Here is a 7394-nt window from a genome sequence, read left to right as displayed (position 1 = left end):
GTTATAGAACGTGAAGTGGTAGCTTGATTAAAATTTTTTGAGAAAGGACACAGCACCAGGTAAGTAGGAAACAAAATCAACCTTTGTTTTAGGACATGCGATCTTAGACGCTAATTATTTGAAACTAGTATATGACCAAAGAACTTGGCGCCTTCCCTTATAAATCCTATTCTGCACTAACCTTACATTCTCACTTGTAATTTCTCTTCATGTGCATCTGGTCACATCTGCCATTGGCTACATTCTGTCCAGGTCATGGCTCCTTTCCTGGCTGTGCGATTTGAGTGTGACTTAAATGCCGAGCCACAGTGTCTCTTAGAAAGCACCTGCCTCATTGTGACTCTTGAATGAAATGATGTAGTGTGCTCAGAGTAATGCTTGACTCATAATAGTATTATTCACTGTTTGTCACTTTATCATTAATCTCAGTTGTTTCATGTGGTTGAATATCTAAATTCTCTAAGGTACTAAGTAGCACCTACCTATTATATATAGCCTGTAATGACCTGATACTAAGCCATGGACAGCCAAGCCAAGTACTTGTGAGCACTAACTGCACATAAAACACTGATAGATATTTTCAGCAGATACAAAAGAAACAACCAGGAAACATGCAGTTGTTGAATGTAATATTTTAAATTCTAGTTTTCTTCTGTGTGATTTTTTTTTTTTGAGTATTCTTGCTCTCAAGATGACTGCACCAGTACAACACCTTTAGAAGGATGATAGCTATCCTTATGTAGCTAAATAGTTGTATCATATAGTTGAAACCTATCTTTTGCAATCACTGGTTTGTACTTACTTGACTAGGCCCGCCTGTCAATGAACCACAGAGATGCAGACATGGCATACTTCATAGTTACAGATACATAAATGGAATATGGGACATGGGAATTAGAAACAAATAAGATTGAGTGTTGAGTCATGAAGAAGGCACAGAATTCAGACTGAGGGAAGGAAAGATCACCTGAGTTTTTCTACTGTGGAACTATGATGGAAGGTTGAAAGGAAACTGCTAGGAAGTGAAGATAAGATAATAGCTGGCAAACTGAGGCAGAGTGGGCAAGACGAGTTCTTCCAAAAAGTAGATTAAAAGGTTTGATGCGGGCAGCCCGGGTGGCTTAGTGGTTTAGCGCCTTCGGCCCGGGGTGTGATCCTGGGGTCCCGGGATCAAGTCCTATGTTGGGCTCCCTGCATGGAGCCTGCTTCTCCCTCTGTCTGTGCCTGCTTCCCTCTCTCTCTCTCTCTCTCTCTCTCTCTCTCTCATGAATAAATCTTAAAAAAATAAAAGGTTTGAAGCCCAATGTGCCCATTTCCCCACGTCTGGAAAAGGCAGACCCAAAGTTCGTTCAGTCTTGCAAACCAGCTAGCTGGAATCTGCAGGGTTCATGATTTGCTTTTTTTCAGTTCTGTACGTCAGATGTATGCATCAACCTAGACCAGAAGAATAGGACACCCCAGGCTTTGCTTTCCTCACCTGCAAAATAGAGAACTATGAATACTGACTGGATTGTGAAGATTGAAAACCCATATAAGGTGCCTAATACATGGCTTATACATAATGAGCATTCAGTAAGCAGCTGAAAGATATTGAAGGATATTTCTAAGATTTACATCAATGGCCACAAAAAAGGAACTTGGGAAAACTTGTCTGAGCATAGGCAAAAATAGATTTTCATTCACCCCTGGTGGATTGCTATGTCAGCTTCAGATGAATAAAAATGAAGACGATATTAGTGCTTTCAACCACATCCTAAGACCAATGGAATGAAACTTCCTGGCATTCCTGAATCAGTGCATGATAAACAATTGGGTGGTCACAGAAATGACTGCTGTTTAGCTGATCACGATGGCTGCTGTGTAGTTCAAACGTGGCATTTGGATTTCTTGCATATATCAATTTCAAATACAGGTAAGCATTTTAGTTGTGCAGATTATGTCACTTGTCAGTTATTTGAAGTATATATGTTACAGGATGAAAGCACTTCAGTTAGTTTTGAACACTTCTGTAATCCGAAAGTTTAAGAACGCAGTAAGTAGAAAAATGTTATCTAGATAAGTTTGAAAGAACTTTTTTTTTTTTTGAAAGAACTTTAAGCTTAAAAGTCTTTAGGAATTTTGAAATAGGCATGCAAAAGATTGGAAATAGTATGGCAAAAATCTTAAGTGCTTCTGAAAATAGAACGCATCTTGCAGTACACAAAGCTTGAGATAGAGGGATTGTGTACAACTGAATCATCAACCAGATTTTTTAAAGTCTAGGAACTAAGGAAGATGGGCCTAAGTCACTATCTTACTATTAGAACATAATATTCAGTGGTAGGGGCAGCCACAAGACAACATTCTCTTCCATCAACCTCAGGTAAAAATGAGCATTACTTAGTATTACAAACGTGCAGATGCCATAGGAACAGTAAATCAACTGATGGTGCTAAGAAAGTTCCATTCCTGCCTAATGTCAAACTTTGGAAAATTCAGACAGTTTGATAAAGTTTTTTTTTTTTTTTTTCTGGCTAGATTTCACACTCATTCCTGTGTCACAAACAACTAGTTCTCTTATAGTGATGTTTGGCCGTGACCAATACAGAATTTTAATAATCATTCAGCCAAGATGTATATTTGGCACAGCTGTAGAAAAAATTCTAAGGAGCCACTTTAAAACGCATTCCTTTTTTCTTCTAGCCACCCAATTAGCACAGTATCAAATACCATGTCTCCCAGAGAAGACCAGCCCACACACCAGTTGTTCAGGGCTGGTATACAAGAGAACAGTAACCAGTCATTATGTTCTGGGACAGACTGGCTGCTTGACCTTTCCAGCAAAACCCTGGCAAGTTAGGTAGGTGTGGCAGGAGAACGGGTGGGTTAAAGCTGTTTCTGCTGAGGTTGGCAGAAGTTCATTTGCTATCTGCTGGAGATTTGCTCCATTCGCCAACTCCAGGAGCCTTCAGAGGAGACAAATTTGATAAACTGATACTTACCAAAATGAAATCACATCTTTCCAAGTATTGACCCACCTACAGACACCAGTATATTCTCACGTTTAGTGCTAACTAATGATTAAGGGATAGTTGGAGTTGACTCAAATAGTTTCTTAGTTGGGAGACCATGCAACGTAAATGATAAGATGCATGGATCCGTGGATCGGGTTTGGCTAGATTTTGCTCATCAGCTTGACTCCTGTTCTTACTGCTCTTCTAGAGCCATTGGGTATTTCCCAAGACAATGGAATGAGGACGAAACAGGAAAGAAAGCCAGCTATCTTATGATTGCTGCAGTGCACATGGCTTACTAGGTGCACATTTTGGTCACCTCTGCATTTACACAGAGTTGAGAAAGGAGATTTGCATTCTTTTCCCAACTCCAGAAAGCTAGGATTCCGCTAAGACAATGCTGTTCATACTGACAGGTGGAACTCTTCCAACAAAATCCTATCAAAGACATACGTAAAGTGAATAAAGTCACAATGGCTCTGTAAAAGCAGAGCCTGGGGGCTCGTCCCCCACCAGCTTCAGTCCCCAAGGATTGAAGCCAACACTTTGAGAACTACTGCTTACAGGTCTGGGTTTGTAGACCAGCATCGGTAAGAAGTCACCACAACTTAACCATTAGAGCTTTCTCAGCTTTGTGATGCCTTGTCTTAATATCTAACTAGCTAAGGATTTTAATCTAAGCTCTCTCCTGATAGTCAAACAGGTCATCACTTTAGGATTATGTAGCTGGCTTTCCCTTCTTAGCATTGCATCATGGGACAGATCAGGAAAGATGCTGTAGATCTGAATACAACATCTTAGAAGGCCAGGGTTTTTCATTGAGGGGGTCCCAGGCTGCTTTCCTTGTTTCTTGATTGTGTGTACAATTTAATTAAATGTATTTCACTGTATGTATATCAAGGTATATTACCATTTTATGTTACATGTTTCATATTCTGTATATTTTTTAGTGTCTTTTTTTTTTGGTGAAATATCTGAATACAATAGAAACGTATGTAAAATACCAATGTGCCCACACCTGGGTTAAGAAATAGAATACTACCAATATCTTAGGAGCCGCCTGGGTGTACCTACCCAATTACATCTACTCCCTCCAGGGTTAACCACTATCTTGAATCTGAAATTAATCATTTCCTTGCTTTTTATTGTCTGTGTCCCTAAACAATATATTAAGTTTTGCCAGTTTGTGAACTTTATATATGCTGTGTATATCCTTCTGTGAATGTCTTCTTGCAATATTTTCTTTCAATTTTTTAGAAAGTTTTATTTAAGTAATCTCTATACCCAATGTGGGGCTCGAACTCATGACCACAAAATCAAAAGTCTCACGCTCTTCTAACTGAGCCAGCCAAATGCTTCTTGACTTTTTTTTAGAGGTTTATCCATGTTGACATGCTCAATTCCCATTTTAGGTTTTTGGGGGTATGATGGGGGGGGTTCTCCTCTTGTCTTTTTTTCCTCTATTTTTTTCTATTTGTTTAGCTTCAGAGGTTACTATCTTTGCGCTTCACATTCTCTGTCCTTTGGGATTGATAATAACACATGTTAGGCCCCATTCTTCCATTTCCCTGTAACCTCTCTCTCTCTTCCATCCCTGTCCCTAAGCATTCTGAATGGTTATCTTCAGCTATAGCTTCTAGTTTACTCATTTTCTCCTCACTTGGTTTGTTCTTTTTTTCAAAAATCTGCATGGTCATTTGTTGTCATTTGCTTCCCTGCTAATCTTCTTTTTTAAAAAGATTTTATTTATTTATTTGAGAGAGCAACAGAAAGAGAGCATGAGTGGAAGGAGGGGAAGGGCAGAGGGAGAGGGAGAAGCAGACTCCCTGCTGAGCAGGGAGCCTGATATGGGGCTTGATTTGGGGCTCAATCCCCATCCTGGCACGCTGGGATCATGACCTGGGCCAAAGGCAGACACTTAACCAGTTGAACTGCCCAGGTGCTCCCCTGGTAATCTTTTTTAAGTCTTATATTCTATTTCTCTAAGTATAATCACCATGGTTACTTTATATTCCATTTGATTATTCCAATATCTGAAGTTTCAGGGGGTCTTTTTCTATGGCTTGTTACTCCTACTGGTTTTTCATTGTTGTTTTCATGTGTTTTGTGACCTTTGAGTGGGAGCTGCCCACTTTTCCTTGCGTCTTTGCCCACGGGCAGTCTCTGTGGCCTGGATGGAAGTTGAGTTTGTCAGCCAAGATGGAGTTTGCCTCTGCAGATAGACTGTGACAGTGATAATACAGAAACCTTAATAAATTCCTCACTTGAAAGTTTTCAGATTGTACAGGTATCATGAAATGAAGCCTCAGACCTAAACATTTTAGTGGTGAATTCTCAGGAGAGAGCTTTTTATTTCTCTCTACCCAGTGCCAGGGTCAAGATAGGCAAGTCTCTGCTGTCTCCTTATGTCTGGCAGGGTTATTTCCTTATGCCATTATTCCTAGCTGGATTCAGGGTCCACTGTAAGTAGATTGAACCATATGATGCCTACAAAAATCAGCAGTGTCATAAAGCTTGTCCCCTCTCCCCCTCAAGGCAACTTTCTAATAGACTTTGACTAGGTCCCAGGCTTTATCCCCTTCCCCAGGAGCCCTAGAGAGTTGTAAAAACTGAAGCAGAGGGTCTCCAGGGTTTTGTAGAAGCCTTGAAGATAGAAGCCATTTGGGTGCTCCCCTGCCTGCCAAGCTCAAGTTTTCTATTTCCACTTTGTTAGGGAGCAACCTATGCCAGGCCTGTAGTTTATTTTTTAAAAACCTACTTTTTATATTTGATTTAACATTTTAGTTATTTTAATCAGGAGGATCTCAGGATCTTCTCTCTCTCAGGATCCTTCTTCATACTTTGGTCACTCCAAGTCTCTTAGCTCATTTCTATTTCTAATAGTTGATCTGGGAGCGCCTGGGTGGCTCAGTCAGTGAAGCATCTTCCTTCAGCTCAGATCATGATTCCAAGAATCTGGGATCGAACCCCAAGATGCGCTCTCTGCTCACGTATTTTTCATGTGTTTTGTGTCTCAAGCGGGGAGCCTGCTTCTCCCTCTCCTTCTACCCTTCCCTCTGCTCATATTCTCTCTCAAATAAAAATCTTTAAAAAAAAATAGTTGATCTAATTAAGTTGAATCCTTGGCATTGTTTTTACTGCTGTTCTATGAATTCTAACACACGACCTAAACACAGAGATGTTAGAATCCAGGTGCTTGTCAGATTTCTCTTTAATAGTCTCATCCTTTGATCCTAGATCTCACTTCAAGTGGGAATTATTTTGTCCTTTATATTTAAATTGTTTGAAGTTACCACCTGCAAGTCCTTTTAAGGTCAGAGTGTGATGTAGAAAATATTCTACTGGGTAGGCGTATTGTTACTGTTATTTTTAAAGCTCCTCAGTTGATTTGCGTTTTCCTCCCGTAAGAATTTATTAGACCACTTGGCTTCCATACCAGGAAGCGAAGCTGCTGTCATGGAGAGATTAATTATCAGGACTGATGCAGGCCAGACAGCAGAGGCCCCTCACCCTACAGTTCCATACTTCAACCTCCTGGGTTACTGAAGTGAATCGTGAGCTCCCTGAAATTGTATGCAGTGCATTACCTGTGAGTGCATATGCGAATCTTTCTAAGGAAAAGATTTATAGTTTCATCAAGTTTGCATAATTAGCGAGTGTAAGTGGTGGTTTAAAATGAGTGAATAGACTTGGGTCCTACCTCAAACTTCATTTGACTTGAAAGTGGATCTTCTCGTAGTTACTGTAATTCTAGGGAGTTTCTAAAATACAAAGATAAATTCTTAGGCCTAGAATTTAATTCTCTCTCCCCTCGCCCTCTTTGGTCTCATGTTTTGAAATGATATTCATGCACTCTTCTTAGTAATTATCTCATTCGTGGTTCCTTTGCCAAGAGTAACAGATCCCATTGGTAATAACTACGTTGTGCACATTTGTGTTCATTTTGATGAATAAACAGTAGAATCATACATCTTCCAGCCATAAGAGAATTTTCTGAGTTGTTAAGTTTCTGAACAATATAGATGGGTGAGATTCAGCTTAAGCTTTCTATTCCTTTAGAAACCATTTGTTAGAAGTAGGAACGCAAGCTTGGCATTATAAGGTTTTCCGGGAAGTATGCTGCTCAAGCTAGTTCCTTTATACACAGAAGTACCCATTTTTGTAATTAGTTTGTGAATACTTGTGGCCTGGGGCTGGTTACACTAGCTCCTGAGTCTGCAGAAGCCCACAGGGACAGCAGTTCCTCCTCCTGAGGGCCATGCTGGGCAGTGTTTAGAGCACAGGCTCTGTAGCCTTAGGCCTGGGTGGGGATTGTCACTGCCCCTTCTGATTGTGTGGCCTTGGGTGAATCCTTTAACCCCTCAGTGCTTCCCTTGATAAAATGGGGATGATAACATCTAC

General features: G+C 40.3%; 1 long non-coding RNA gene across 1 annotated transcript in view; it reads right to left on the bottom strand.

Moving 5' to 3' along the window:
• The window catches only part of LOC140618942 (uncharacterized), a 51914-nt gene extending 50458 nt beyond the window's left edge, over positions 1–1456 (bottom strand). Inside the window, exon 1 of the long non-coding RNA XR_012018918.1 lies at positions 182–1456. This is a non-coding gene — a long non-coding RNA (uncharacterized lncRNA). The remainder of the gene's footprint in view (positions 1–181) is intronic.
• Positions 1457–7394: the final 5938 nt, after the last annotated feature.

This window comes from Canis lupus, chromosome 27 (assembly GCF_048164855.1).
Source record: "Canis lupus baileyi chromosome 27, mCanLup2.hap1, whole genome shotgun sequence".
NCBI classification, from domain to species: domain Eukaryota; kingdom Metazoa; phylum Chordata; class Mammalia; order Carnivora; family Canidae; genus Canis; species Canis lupus.
The sequence above is the reverse complement of the archived record's forward strand: the minus strand, read 5'-3'. Positions and strand labels throughout refer to the sequence as shown.